Source organism: Amia ocellicauda, chromosome 16, assembly GCF_036373705.1.
Source record: "Amia ocellicauda isolate fAmiCal2 chromosome 16, fAmiCal2.hap1, whole genome shotgun sequence".
In the NCBI taxonomy this organism is placed as follows: Eukaryota; Metazoa; Chordata; class Actinopteri; order Amiiformes; family Amiidae; genus Amia; species Amia ocellicauda.
The window spans coordinates 21,075,119-21,091,320 of record NC_089865.1 but is presented as its reverse complement, the minus strand read 5'-3'; the positions used below and the strand labels follow the sequence as shown (position 1 = coordinate 21,091,320).

At 38.8% G+C, this 16,202-nt stretch overlaps 1 protein-coding gene across 1 annotated transcript in view; it reads right to left on the bottom strand.

Annotated features, from left to right (window-relative positions):
* The window catches only part of ahr1b (aryl hydrocarbon receptor 1b), an 85,934-nt gene that overhangs the window by 37,782 nt on the left and 31,950 nt on the right, over nt 1-16,202 (bottom strand). The gene's annotated exons all lie outside the window — the stretch shown is intronic.

The following is a 16,202-nucleotide window of genomic DNA, read 5'->3' as shown; positions in this document are numbered from 1 at the left end:
ATTATTGCAAATGCTAAGACTGTAGATTTCTAGTATCATCTCTCGACATTTTGCAATTAGTAGAGCATAGAAATACTATGAGGTGTCAGAACACATTTACCAGAGGAAACTGAAATAATACTCTTACTGTAAAGCTTACGTATTTAAAGCAGCTACAATTAGTATACATTTGTCAGTGTATCCATGGATTTGTACGAAGCCATTGTGGTGGGTTAAAAACAAAATTGCAGTAGTTCAGTTTACTTCAAAACCACATTCAAATGAACGGGGGTGACAGCACCTTCAGGCGTCACTATATTTGCACTTTGCTGCTTGGCCGATTCTCACTACTCATTGGCCCTACGTTGCTATAGTTTTCTCCACACTGGGTTATGTCATGGGCGAAGAAGCTGATGCTTAAAAGACGCAATTATGACAAAACAAAACTGCTGTCGCCGCTTGGGGATTATCTCTGCAAGAATTATATCCCTGTGTTGTCAATATCATAGTGTAATCTTCCGCAGGGGAGGAGATTGGGCTGCTAGCGTCGTTCAACAGCAAAAAAATAATTAGTGAGCTAATGTCTAAACCCCTCCAAGTGATTTAGAGGGTGACGTAGATGGGGCTTGGTGTTCGTCAACTCAGTAAACCTCCTGCAAACCTCCCCCCAACAACAGGGCCTGGTTTGAATCCAGTCCAATAGAATAAATGTGAATGACAGAAATGGGTCATTCAAATAACTGAAAAGATCCATTTCTCTTCATAAACCTGATTTTGGGGTGCATTCTTTCTGACACGGGGAATGTCTTGGACAACTACAACATCACATCAAACAAAATCCACTCCATAGCTTGATGGCACAAAGAAAAATGAACATATTTGTCACTTTCAACTGATGAACGATGTGGAAAAGTTGTTTAAAAACACAATGCAGAGTACCATTCACACCTCTGTTCTTAAGAGATGTGAACCCTCTCTACCAACAGATACAGAAACAGACACTTAGACCCCACAGTGGGCTACCGGGACAGCAGTTTATTTATAGCACTAAGAAAACTTTGTAATCGCCCCAGGAATTATTAACTTTCCAGTGTGTTAAATGGCCTGTGAACACCATCTGAAACACAAACAGACAGTGGCCCGGAGGACACAGAAGGCGTCTTTGAAATCTCCTTCACTTCACTGACTTAAGGACGTGTGCCTTTCACTCTGCCAGAGTGGAGAAAGAAGATGAAAATCCATTAGATGCCAGGTGGGTGGCCCGAGAAGAATTTCAGGTCACAAACGAGTGTAACATATCAGTAACACATCTACAGCACACATCTGTCAATTTCAAGCGGAGGACGGGGGTGGGTGTGGGGGCTCCCATCAGACACGAAGAGACAGCGTCCGATCCCTGCTGGATGGCTCTGCTGCAGGGCTTTCCAGATCCAGGCCAAAATATTTTATTTCCCTGATGCATCAGGAGGTACAATAATCAAATTAACACTAAGTGGAAGTTGGCTTGGCGCAAATGAATCAATCCAGGCAAGTGCTGGAAGCAGCTGATGCAAGAGATACGGCACGAATCAACTTTTACAAGCACCGGCTCATCTTTACAGCCTAATTGACGCCAAGTGAAACACATGTATTTATTTATATCTAAACAAGTCTTTAGTAAGTAATAGGTACTACACTATGCTCTGTATTGGTTTCCTATTTCTTTCTGTTTATTATTTCTGAATCCTGCAATAAAATGAAGTTGGTATTGGTACATTTTTGTCTATATCACGGTCTTCAGTACATCGTGTTTTTTTATAGGACACCAATACCAGCGACGTAGCAAGAGGCTGGTGTATTTGTTTTACATTGAAGATCTCCTTTAATAACTGTTACAGATTTGTTCCATCAGGGCTAGTCTAGTCTGTAATCTTGATTGACCTCAAACCAGACCCTGACCTGACCCATTCGTGACCACTGACCTCTGTATGGAGTCCTCACATTAATGTATCGTATTGGGACCAACCGAAAATAGATGGACACAAAAGGGAGAAGCTGACGAGATTGTATTCACATCACATTCAGGGTTTATTGTGCACTTGATGTGTTGTGTTGGTGTCAGTTCCCGTACTTGTGCTTGGATTGCTGGCTGCTTTTCATCATTTAAGCATATGCCAAAGATGTAGAAACAGCTAGAGGGCTTCAATATTTAAATGTTCTTTATCCTAATAATTACTCAAAGGTTGCCTTATGTTTAACTTTAGACTGTAAATCAGAATGAGACGTTTAATTGAATTCGAAGAACAATTACTTTCTAATACATATGATTGTGTTTGTGACTCCTAGGTTGTATTCAACTAGAAGGACTGACGGCACTTTCAGAGAGAGGTGAAATCTTGCTCTTCGTGTTGCACTATGTAGAACGAAAGCCTTTCAATTTGAAAAATGTTTGCTTGCATTCAATGCACTTCCCTTTTAAGCTGATGATGGTGTTAAATGTGGCAGTTTATTTGACAGAAATGTGTCAGGTCGATCATCAGGCATTACCCATTAAAAAGCACAATTCAATATGTTACACCACTGTAAAACACCACTGGAGACATATTTCTCTGTTTCAGACTGATTTATGTTGTAAATACCAGACACCTCACTACAGAGGGAAGACAATAAAGTGGTTTAAATATTCTGCTACACTAATACATTAAGTGAGGCTTGTATTTTCTTTTATATTTTGAAAGATAAAATCATCAATTAATCCAATAATAACGGCAGACCGATATGAACACATTGGTTTGAAACAAGCAGTCGTCAAACTTTGAATCTACATTTTCACAGGTTCAATAACCCTGGGCATAAAGTGTTGTCTAATCACTCTACCAAAGCAACACCTTTGAAGACTTTTGAAAAACACTTTTTAAAGGCTAACTTAAAAATTATTAATAATTATTAACTTAAGTTACTATGAAATCAAAGTAGAATTAGGCACAAGAATGACCACAGAAGCCCATCAATTGACCAAGACACTCCAGACAATAACTTCATACATCATATACTCATTTACAGAAAAAGTAATTATAATTGACTAGCAACACTACATTAATTAAAATAGAGGGACACCAAACAAATACAAAATACAGCTGTCAAAAATGTATTTGATAGTCTGGAAGCCCACCCTTGGTCTCAATGATTTCCTTGACTTCCTTTTGACAGATAGCCAGGGGGACATTGTGTCATTCCTCCCTATGCTTGGGCTTCTCCATTTTCTGAGTGGGAAAGAAGTTTGGGCTTTACATTTCTGTATGGCTGAATTTACTGTTTGCTGGAATATTTGATGCAGCATTGTATTTTTTTATAGAGTCATATTATTTGGTGCCATGAGTAGTCAAATGCACATGCTGGAACTATTAGGAAAAGGAAAACTATAGCAATTATTATAATAAGAGAGGTCTAATGGAAAAAAACAAAGAAAAACACTTAAGTGGGAAAAAACACACTAAACCTGATTTTAAATAATGAAATAGCAAAAGCTAAATAATAATTTATTATTATTATTATTATTATTATTATTATTATTATTATTATTATTCATGGAATTTTTAATCCCAAAAAACATGGTTTTCCCGATACTCTGGTCTTGCAGTCATGGTGTCTGCAGTCATTTGGGTAAACATTATGACAAACAGTTACATAAATCTCTACACACTGGTCCATGCCCTTCATGAGAAAAGATTAAGCCCTGTTTTGACTTAAGAAAATGTGTGGTGGAGGATATTGGAACCGAATGAATTTTTTTTTTTTTTTTTTTTTACAGTTTTTCCTTTTTTCTCCTTTTCTTTCCTTCAAAGGCATTTCTCAGCCCTCTGGCCCTTTTCCCATGGCCATTACTGGAAACGACTCGCGTTCAGCTCTTATGTGAAGCCGACGAATTCATGCGTTGCAAACCTATAATCAAACATGCTGACACTGCCCACTAAAAGCCATTTCTCAGCACCCCAGAATGCCAAATGGTTTCAGAAGAAAAAAAAAGAAAAAAAAGGAAAATGTAGACATTCACCTGTAATTGAAATAAGCTTTCCTATGAAATCGTTTTAAAGAGGTTCCATTCAATTTTTTGGCTTTCCATCAAGCTCAATAATAATACTGGGATTCAGATTTTTCATATCCCTCTTAAAAGTGACGTGACAGCTTAATTATTAACCCAAATACGTTGGATTCAAAATAGCATTGCTGTATCGAAAACTGTCTCTTTCATAATCTACTAAGTTACAGCTATTTGAAGCCAGGTAGAATCATAATTAAATATAAAACACATCAGAGAGCTCTCATAGGTGTAAAAAGGAATCGATGCCAGGGAGACTTTGAGTTATTTTTCCCAAATGTAATTATAGTGCAACCATGGATAGTAGAGACCAGTCAGACAGAATTGTGTCCACTTCCAGTCAGGACAGTCAGTACCTTGGGAATACTTACAGACTTTGACCTTGGTGAGGAAAGAGACAACAGAGGCTTGCACTAGAAGCCAAAGCTGTTTTAGATAATTAATAGCATTTTAGAAGCATCAATGTAAGTTTCAAGCCATTATTATGATGATTATTATAAATATATGTTTCACAGAAGACACTACATCAGGGCAACTTTTGGTTGTCACAAAATTTACTAATTTCACAAAAAAGAAAAAAACATTTGACCAAAGCAGTGGGGGAAAAGCTGGCATGATTACCAAAATAAACTGTCCACATAAATACATTTAACGCTCACATTACCTCCATTAAATAAAAAAAACAAAAGCCATACGCCATTAATAAAGTAGCATGTACGCTGCGGACATTGAGTTATTCATCTATTTTGCCTGGGCATTATTTTGACTGTGGGAACATGAGAGAAAGGTTATTTTGTTCCTCGCTGCATTTCTATTGACATTTCAAGAATGACGGTCCAGTAATTAAAAGGAAATAAAAAAGAAATTCAGTTTCAAATGGCTATATCTGGAAATGTTATGACTAGAGGGGAGCACTGACTAAAATATATTGTTACAAAGTAATGTACATTATATCTACCTCTCTAATAGATAGATAGATAGATAGAACATTTCTGCTTCTCCACTATTGCCCCCTGCCTCCCCCACACTCTTTCTTTACTCTTATTTAATCTCCTCTCCCTCTCTCCCCCTCTCTCTCTCTCCATCAAGTCACTAGATCAGCAGAACTGTCGCTATAAATCAGCTTGACGGCACGAGCACAGGCCGTGGATCTGATAATGGCATTCTCCTCATTGCAGCGCCTCTCCCTCCGTCTCTGCATCATCATCGCTGCCTCCATCACAGACGCACACCTCCTCCGCTGTTCCCTTCAGCAGTTTCATCACAGCTCACAGAGAAGGGGCCGCCCGGCATTCTGCCAACCGACCCAACCACCCCCTCTCCAGTCGTCCGTTTCCAATCACCTGACTAAAGCACACACCCATCCTCCCCATCATACAAAAAAATATACTATACACCCAGGCACTTCATCCGTTCTCTGGATCCCATCTTGCAACACTAGAGAATTTTATTTCTTTAAACCTTGATTATTTATGTGTGATCAAAACGATATGTCACAAACTATAAATATTTCATGTTCGCGTGGCGGTAAGCAGCAAACACACGATGGTACACAACTGGCTCCACAATAAAGATATAGCATTAAACATCGGCAGCACTTGTACAACACAAAACATGGTTAACCCATATGGAAATAGCTCACATCAGAGAGCTTCAGCTATGACATGGCATGAATCACAAATGAATAAGTTATATTCCTTTCAATTAAGAAGACACATGTATGGATGCATTAGAGCAGATTAAAAAATAGAAATAAAGTAGAACAGTTCCTTAAGCTGTGGTATTGAGAGTAATGGTATTGTTGGGACTACTCAGCCAAGTCAGTAAGAAGCCAGCTGCAAATGTTACAAAGTATAGTTACATAAACATGCAAATCAAATGGAAATGGAAGATTTACTCATTTGCTGGCAAGTTGAGGTACATTTATGCTCTCCCATATGCACAGTATATCGGCATCGAAACTGGTGCTCAGCATTTGGAGAAAAAAATGGTAATTTACCCTTTCCAGATGGCTTGTCTGATTACTTTTATGAGACTTTATAATTCTGAAAAAGAACATAAATAATTTAAATAATAACTAATCATATGCTTGAACTAAAACCAGTATTTGGTGCCATATTGCAAGTCAATTCGGAATTCGGGTCAACACTGCAGTCTTTTTTCATATTCAAAACATTCCATGTCTCTGGGATTACTTACCTATAATAATGAAACTTTTTTCCTTTCTTCTGTACTAAATTTGGGCTTGATGTCATGTAAGAATTTGCAAACAAAGAGCTTGTGCTCCAGTTCACTGCCAGTGCATGTAAATACATTTTCACCTGGAAGGCTTTTAGTTTATAGCAGATTAAGTTACAAAGAAATATAGGCATTGGATCCCATAATGCATAATTTTTGGCCCGTGGCCTTTCTACCTGTGAGTCCCGGAAGTGGGGGCCCAAGTGGTGACAGAAGAGATGCCAACTGCATTAGAGGAGATGATATAATACGCAGTCGTGAGGAGAGTGGGGTGCTTTTGAAGAATGTTTGATAAGGTGCTGGTAGACTTCTCCATCAACAAGCCACCCAGAGAGAATATACAAATCCCTGGATTAACTGTGTCTGGAAATGCATTGGACTTGGAATCAGGCACCAGAAGAAACAAGATACAGACCAGACCATTTAGTGTATTTAGAAAAACAGAAAGTCCTGCCAAAGAATAGGGAACCAAGGTCATTCTTGGACAACTGAGACACTTCCTTTACGGTGATGACTTTCAGTGAAAAGCTCAAAGAGCAGGGCTCGTTTCCACAAGGGTCACCCTGAGAAAGTGCTCGATCAATGCCTTAGCATCTGCCAGGGGACAGTGACTGCAGCATGTGTCATCTTTCAGATACAAGGGCCCTTCCATTTGGTGGACAATAAAGTCTCCATGGCTCTACCCTAAAGATCTAAAGCAAGCCACAGACATGACAATACTTTCTAACTTCAAACAAAATAGCCCATCATTCCCCAAAGACACAAAAGACAATTAAAAAGTGTTCTCAAAAATTGAAACGGTTTGCATTCCAAGACTAACATACAGGATATCTTTTTAAAAGGAGGCATAACTGTGCAAGGTCGGTACTCACCCATGCTTGTCTAGTTAGTTTCAGAAAGTATATTTGGGCAACATAAGCACGGCACACTAGAATATGACTAGGGTAGAGCAATGTTCTCATGTGTTAAAGTTTCCGTTAGGGTGTTTACACTGTGGATCATAACCCTCTTTTACAAAAGCTGCACTGGGCCTTGAAGGTTTGCTTCTTGCCTCTTTGCCAAGCACTGTAAATATGTGACAAAGCAGGCTGCAGATTTTACGAATTTATTCATTTAATCTACAAACTCAACATTGCCTCATTTTACTAAGCTATTCTTGTACCAGTCTGTCGAGGTTAACTCTGTTGTTATTTCTGCCGTGGTAAGGGTCACTGAACATCATGCCCCGAAGCATTTGTGGGATCTAAGCATTGGCTGAATTAAGTTTACAGATAAAGTGCGAGTTAAACACACAGCGGCATGTTTTTTAAAGCCTTCTCTGGAATAAAATACACAAAGCCGAAAGTGAGACGAAATAAGCTTTGATTCAAATCTAAATTGGGCAAAGCCAGGGGATCCCCATTTCAGCACACATCAAGGGATACAGACACACTGCTGTTGTAAACCAATACACAGCACTGTAGTGAAGGGACGGGAGAGAGAAAGCACTTGTGAAGTGTGTACTTGTCACAGATGATGTGTACACAGAGTTTCTTACTGGCAGGGCGAGTGATGGGCAGAGACGTGAAATACATTGCTTTGACCCAGCTGAGAGATGACCATGGACATTCAAATAAAAACATCAAAACAACTAAGATTATGTTTGAATGGAATTGTTGCTATATTACATCAATGACTGCTAGGTATATGATTGTAAGTCAACATGTCAAAAACATTGCTTGTACGTCTTCTGCAATCCACGTGAAGGATACAAGCGAATACTGATTACAAAACACTACTGGCAGCTTAATTTGTTCCATGGAATGCAATCAAAACACCGCATGAGATCAATTTAAATGTATTACTATAGATAAATATACTGTTTCTCTATGACAACAAAGAGCATCAAATTAGAAAACTGGAAAAGGCCTTTGGAATAAAAATGTATCAGGGATTTGTTTGTTGAGATGTCTTTAAATAAATCCATTTAAGGGCTGAACACATTGGCTTGAAAAACACAATAATGCACTGTTTATGTGATATGCTTTTAGTAGGAGCTGTTTCCAAAGAATAGATGTTTTTTTTTACATTCCTGGTTAAATTATTTTGCCAAGGATTTGTTTTTTTCCATTATTCATACATTAGTTTTATGAATTAATCTCAGTTTTTCAATTATGCATATGTTAGGTGTGCTTTTGTATTTAATTGTATTTCAGAACAGATAAGTCCTTTGTATACTATTTATTCTCCTAAGTGACACACACAGAAGCTGATATCTGAATTGCTGAAACTTTTCAATTGTATCATTAGTTTTCCTTAAACACCTTTTGGGAGCAGAAGGTGTCTGTGGTTCATAAGAAGCACGATCTAATGAAGCCGCTGAGCTTCTTGAAAAGAGGAAATAATGGAATTTATTATATTGTTCTTGTTAATCAATTAAATAGTAGAATCAGACTCACATGATACTAGTAGGAGGCTTTGTATTTCAGAAGCACAACATTTAAATCACCCCCTTATGGACAACATTTTATTGTGTAGCCCTGAATACACACAATACATTCTCTTATATTAATACACTTGCTGGCTCAGTCTAGGTTTATTACAAACTGTATATCTCGTATTGAAAGAAAAGCTTTGAATGTATTAGGCTTCAAATGTAATCCTTAGAGGGATGTCTATTTTGTGTTGTCTTCTACAAATAGTGCTAAAATATATATATTTTCCTGGAATACCACTTGAAATAATTTAAAACTAAAACAAACCACGCTCACCGAAGTTAATGAAGTAAATGAGAATACTGAACACTGTATGTGGCAGAGATGTGGCTTACAGTAGTTTTAAATATTAACGTCGCAGTCTATTTGTGCCACATCACGTGCTGATGACATCACCGGAGCAGATGCTAAAGACACATAATGCCTCAGGCAGGGCAGAACAGAAAGTGCTTGTGATGCCAGGGAACAGGGGACACTCCTAGCATAATGGACAGAGTTGCAACAGCCAACAAGCAATAAAAACATAAAAATATAGGCTAAGTCTGCAACTGTATGAAAGTGACCTCGATCTGAAACAGCACTGGGAGTGCAGTGTATCGTGGGTCCAAAGAAAGGACTGAACTGGAGGCATATTCGGGGGAATGTGTAAAGAGGCAGACTCCATCCTGCCAGATATTTAATGTGTTTTGCAATGTATTATTACTCCACTGCGCCTTTAATACTATATCATGTGTTCTTGATTCATCACTACTACTTGGGCTTGCCACCTGCAAAAAGTCTCCAGATGTGGCATTCAGCACAAAGGGACGTGTGAAAGAAATCACTATGGATTTTGCTCTGGTCTCTAAAACCTGTAATGCTGAGGGATCACACAGACCTGAGACATTATCACTTAGGTTTGTTCACACGTCCCCTAACTGGCTGAGACAAAGGGATGCAACGCCTGGGGTGGAGGAGGAGGTGTCTCCAAGTGTTTTATCTTAACGATTCGAATAAGAACGGTATACTCTAATAGGATAGTGCTATTTTAATATTTCCGTCATGCTGAAATGCTTGCTAATAAAATTAAATTCAGTTTTCAGTCAATAACCCCCAAATAATTTTCTCAGCCCGTTCTTAAATGGCAAAACTAACTGGTCAAATCGCACACTTTCATATAAAATGCACGCTTTCTTATATTTCTGAAGATGGTTCATGTCTTACCATTTCTTTTATATCTGTGCTATTATCTGCTCACTGTCTCTCTGTAAACTACAGGAGAATCCTCCGGTGCTGATTTTGATTTTGATTCCAACAAAACTAAAGAAAGTCATTTTGAAGGGGTTACTTGGGTAAATGTATATTCAGGTTCAAGAAAAAATGGGTCAAGTGGTTTGGAAAAAAACGAACAATCTGAAACATTATACAGCAAAAGTACAAGTGATGGATGTCTAGTGGGATGGATAATTAAGATTTTTCCTGGTTTCACAGCTTGTGGTGAGACATTTGGTGAATGCATACAAGGCAGGGCTTATTTCTGAAGTTCCTATCAGCAATAATTAAACTGGTGAATTGTGACAACATGTGCAGGGCAGGTCCCTCTTGCCCCAGGGCAGCTCACAAATTAATGGTGCTTATGGGCCTAATACATCGGGTCAGATATCACCCCATCCCCCTCCTGCCATCCCCATTGATCCGCAATGCTAAACAGGGCTGCCTGTCTCTGCTCTGATGGGCCTTATAAATCATGTTCTCAACAGTAACGGGTCATTTCTTTGCTACATTGTCTGGCTCATTACTTTTAAGTACTTCCTTTTTTTCGTTGGAGCGAAGTTCAACAGCAATTAGAGGGACCATGTTTCAAACCATATACTTTGGAAATAATAAATTACTTCCATAATATATTACGTTGAAGTCATAATTAAAAATCAGAAATCGTTGCAAAACTTTCTTTTTACAACAATCTGCAGTACAGAACCATAAATCAGTAATATTAATAAATTACCTATCAAGTAACCCACTGACTGAAACTGAATGTTCAATATAAACAATCCTGATAAAAGCGTGTCACACCCTTTTCTGAACAATTTAATCTAAAAAGGCTTTAATTTAATTTAAAATGTCTGTGAGATCGAGAAACTGTATACATGTTGACGCTGATTGTTTTGGTTTGAAAGTTTTTGTTTCTCTATCCATCTCCCCAGTGATTCTCCACTGTTTATTTTTACATTGATTTGCCTGGATATGAATCATTATGAGAGTGTGAAAAGACGGTGGTAAAAAACAAAAACAAACTCATATCTGTGTACTCTGTTATATAAACACCTACATCAAGGGAGTGCGGTTTCGCCTTTCATTATTAACAGCTACTGTCATCGATTGAGACAAGTGGGGAGTACAGTGAGGGAAAAAAGTATTTGATCCCCTGCTGATTTTGTACGTTTGCCCACTGACAAAGAAATGATCAGTCTATAATTTTAATGGTGGGTGTATTTTAACAGTGAGAGACAGAATAACAACAAAAAAATCCAGAAAAACGCATTTCAAAAAAGTTATAAATTGATTTTCATGTTAATGAGGGAAATAAGTATTTGACCCCTTCGACTTAGTACTTGGTGGCAAAACCCATGTTGGCAATCACAGAGGTCCCACGTTTCTTGTAGTTGGCCACCAGGTTTGCACACATCTCAGGAGGGATTTTGTACCGCTCCTCTTTGCAGATCCTCTCCAAGTCATTAAGGTTTCGAGGCTGACGTTTGGCAACTCGAACTTTCAGCTCCCTCCACAGATTTTCTATGGGATTAAGGTCTGGAGACTGGCTAGGCCACTCCAGGACCTTAATGTGCTTCTTCTTGAGCCACTCCTTTGTTGCCTTGGCTGTGTGTTTTGGGTCATTGCCATGCTGGAATACCCATCCACGACCCATTTTCAATGCCCTGGCTGAGGGAAGGAGGTTCTCACCCAAGATTTGATGGTACATGGCCCCGTCCATCGTCCCTTTGATGCGGTGCAGTTGTCCTGTCCCCTTAGCAGAAAAACACCCCCAACGCATAATGTTTCCACCTCCATGTTTGACGGTGGGGATGGTGTTCTTCGCGTCATTCCTCCTCCTCCAAACACGGCGAGTTGAGTTGATGCCAAAGAGCTCAATTTTGGTCTCATCTGACCACAACACTTTCACCCAGTTCTCCTCTGAATCATTCAGATGTTCATTGGCGAACTTCAGACGGGCCTGTACATGTGCTTTCTTGAGCAAGGGGGCCTTGCGGGTGCTGCAGGATTTCAGTCCTTCACGGCGTAGTGTGTTACCAATTGTTTTCTTGGTGACTATGGTCCCAGCTGGCTTGGTAACACACTACGCCGTGAAGGACTGAAATCCTGCAGCACCCGCAAGGCCCCCTTGCTCAAGAAAGCACATGTACAGGCCCGTCTGAAGTTCGCCAATGAACATCTGAATGATTCAGAGGAGAACTGGGTGAAAGTGTTGTGGTCAGATGAAACCAAATTCGAGCTCTTTGGCATCAACTCAACTCGCCGTGTTTGGAGGAGGAGGAATGACCCCAAGAACACCATCCCCACCGTCAAACATGGAGGTGGAAACATTATGCTTTGGGGGTGTTTTTCTGCTAAGGGGACAGGACAACTGCACCGCATCAAAGGGACGATGGACGGGGCCATGTACCGTCAAATCTTGGGTGAGAACCTCCTTCCCTCAGCCAGGGCATTGAAAATGGGTCGTGGATGGGTATTCCAGCATGGCAATGACCCAAAACACACAGCCAAGGCAACAAAGGAGTGGCTCAAGAAGAAGCACATTAAGGTCCTGGAGTGGCCTAGCCAGTCTCCAGACCTTAATCCCATAGAAAATCTGTGGAGGGAGCTGAAGGTTCGAGTTGCCAAACGTCAGCCTCGAAACCTTAATGACTAGGAGAGGATCTGCAAAGAGGAGTGGGACAAAATCCCTCCTGAGATGTGTGCAAACCTGGTGGCCAACTACAAGAAACGTCTGACCTCTGTGATTGCCAACAAGGGTTTTGCCACCAAGTACTAAGTCGAAGGGGTTAAATACTTATTTCCCTCATTAACATGCAAATCAATTTATAACTTTTTTGAAATGCATTTTTCTGGATTTTTTTGTTGTTATTCTGTCTCTCACTGTTAAAATACACCTACCATTAAAATTATAGACTGATCATTTCTTTGTCATTGGGCAAACGTACAAAATCAGCAGGGGATCAAATACTTTTTTCCCTCACTGTATCTGTTGATTATGAATTATGTGTATCAGCAGATGATCTTATATATTACATATGGGTAAAACAAGTTTATTAAGTTATCTTTTAAGAAACTGTCACACACATTATTAATACTGAATGGCCAAGTTTGAGATTTACAGCTTGGATTAACTCCACACAAGTTCACCTTAGTTGGGGCATGCAGGCGTTAGATTGAACTGTAAAAGAGAGATTTTATTGTGAGGCCACTATCTAAAATCTCTTTTCGGAACTGGCCTTTTTCCACCTTGTAGGACATAAGGATACAAAGACTTTTATTAGGCTACACACTGTCACACAATACACATACGCTGTTGCCACTGTCACTGTGTGCTCTCCAGTCACATGGTCTCCGATTTCCATGAGTAGCTTAGCATTAGCAGCACAGGAATGTTACACATTGTGGAGATTGTTCAGAAAGGGCTGGCTTATACCAAATCACACCTACACATACCTCAGCACAGAATCCAGCAAGAAACATGAAAACGAAGAAAGGTAAGCACACAGAAATGTAAAGAAGTGAATAAAGATCCAATAATAACACTCCCCTATTCAGGCCCTGGGTTCCGGAATTCTAATAGAGGTTCTTATGATAAGATTTTGGAATTACACTCTTTCGAATCCTGGATCCACTCATGTGATAGATGCCATATCTGTACATTTGTGAGATATGTGTGCAGGAATGTGTATATGCAACACAGAACAGCGTAAAAACAAAACAGGTTCAATTATCTCCAACCACAAATTTTCATTTTTAAGCCGGCTTCAAATAATTGATTTTGGCTTTCCCTGGAAAACACAAAAACACATATCTGACTCAATGAATGTCAAAGTTTGCATCAGGCTTTAAGGAGCCGCCAAAGGTCATAGTCTGCCAAAATATTCAACTTGATAAAAAGACTGTTGAGAGACAGATAACCAACTCTTGTCAGGATTAATTCCATCTCTATCACAACAAACACGCAAAAAGAACAAGTGTGTTAAATATACACATCTCCATCACCCTGTACTAGGTTCCAGGCAATAACTAATCACCCAAAAGGTCTTGAGGAGGAGGAAAACATATCCCAGTGGCACTGTATAATTAGATAAGGCTTGATATCTGCTTTCTGAACTGCTTTTCATACTTTTTCCAGAGGGGATATAGTCTAGGATTTGAAGTACAACATTTTTCAGAAATGTAACACATAATCAAACACAGCATTATCTGAGCAACTCTGGCGGAGTAACTCTTGCCGACTTTCTGGAATAATTGGAAAAAGCTTCAGCCTTATAACCCAAGAAGAAAAAAAGAATGACAGCCCTTGTTAAAAGCCCAAAAGGGCATGTAGTGTCAAGTGAAAGAATGGCTGAGGATTAGAAAGGGAACAGAGCACCATTCAGCACCAGTCTAATCCATCTGCACTCACTTGGAAATGAATGCTAAACAAACTTTATAATGCTGTCCCCTGGCTGGAGAAAGGGTGCAAAAAAAGAAAGCAAGGAAGAAAAAAAAAAAAGCTCATTAGCAAATGAGACTGTATGGAATGGACCTTGTCACAGTTTTTCTCAGCTCTGACCATGCAACTCAATAAGGTCAGGATGCCTGTGAGACACGCTTCAGTAGAGTAGCGTGTGGCATATCCATTAATAACTTGTGCAGTTGAGATTTTTGGATGGGCTTCATTTGATGTTTATCTAATTTCTTTTTGTTCTTCTTTAATTCTTTCCTTTTCCTGACAGTTCTCAACAGCAGACAATGCTTTCTGCACAGATATGTGATTTGGCTCAGGGGAGGAAAGTGATTGTTTTCGAATGGGATGTGTGTTGATCTATATTTGGCTTATGGTAATTCTTCTGAATGTGCACTTCATTAACCCTTTTCTCTTTTACTATGCCACAGAACAACATGCTATGTTTTTCTCTCTGTATGAACATAAGAACATAAGAAAGTTCACAATCGAGAGGAGGCCGTTTTCCATCTTGAATGCCTTGAAGCCCAATTTCCATTTGTGTCCCCGGGTGCGTGCGTCTCTGCACATGAGATCTGTTTGAATCACAATGTCCAATATCTTAGGCAATAATTCATAGGGAATTTTGATGTAAGGAAAGACATAATTCCTACTCAATATATTCTTACTGAAATGTACTGTCTTTCAAACAGATAACAGAATAAACAGAAGATATAGTGATGTAATCAAGTAGGGTACTACAAATGCTTGGAATCACTTCAAAATTAGGTTACTGAATTCAATCTATTAAACCATCTGTAATGCATACTGTGACTTGCTTAGTCTTCTCTGTGAGTTTGATGAAATGTTATATATAGGGGAAACTAAATCAATCTTGACTTTATGGACTTTGCTTTATGGGAATGATAGAGGCGATATACATATCTGGTGATAGGAGCCAAACCTGTGTTGAGATTAACTCAGTAAATCTGTCAAGTTGCGGAATGCACGTCATGAGAAAGGATTTTTTTTTCTCTCATGTTTCCTTACATAAATCCATATGAGAGGTCATAGGTTATTGTGTGTAATATATGTATCAGTTATTAATGTATTGGAATATAAACTGAAAGTAGAATGTTAAGTTTGCTGGTACAGGTTTGTTTCTATTTTGGTGAAATATTATACACATATATTAATGCGGCTTTCAGAAATATCTTGGATACCACTTTTTTGGATTAATTACATTTCCTACAAACACGGCTAGCAAGCCTAGTATTAACCTTCAAAAGAGAAACTCCATTTAATTCAGGTCTGTATTTATTAAGACTGTATATCATGTTTATTCTGATTTTATAACAGTTGTTTTATTAATGCAATGCAGTTTGAATTATAGTCATGATACAGATGACTTGGGTCAATATAAGTTTCTAAATTATTTATTGTCCTCAGTACAGTATTTTTGTTTTTCCACTTCTACAAACCTAGAATGAAATTAAAACAAGATGTTGTCAAACCTCTTGAACCTTGCTTTCTGTCCTCTTATATTCGTAGTTGCTGATTACTGCGACTTAAAGCACCTGTTACACCTGAAATACGTCAAATCAACACAGCAACAAAATAAAGCAATATTATCCCTTCACTTGCATGTACAAGAATAATCCACAGAGAACTGGAAATCTACATTCAGTTAATGTCAATTAATGTATACATTATACTAGGTAGCCTAAAACATTAAACAATTTTACACATT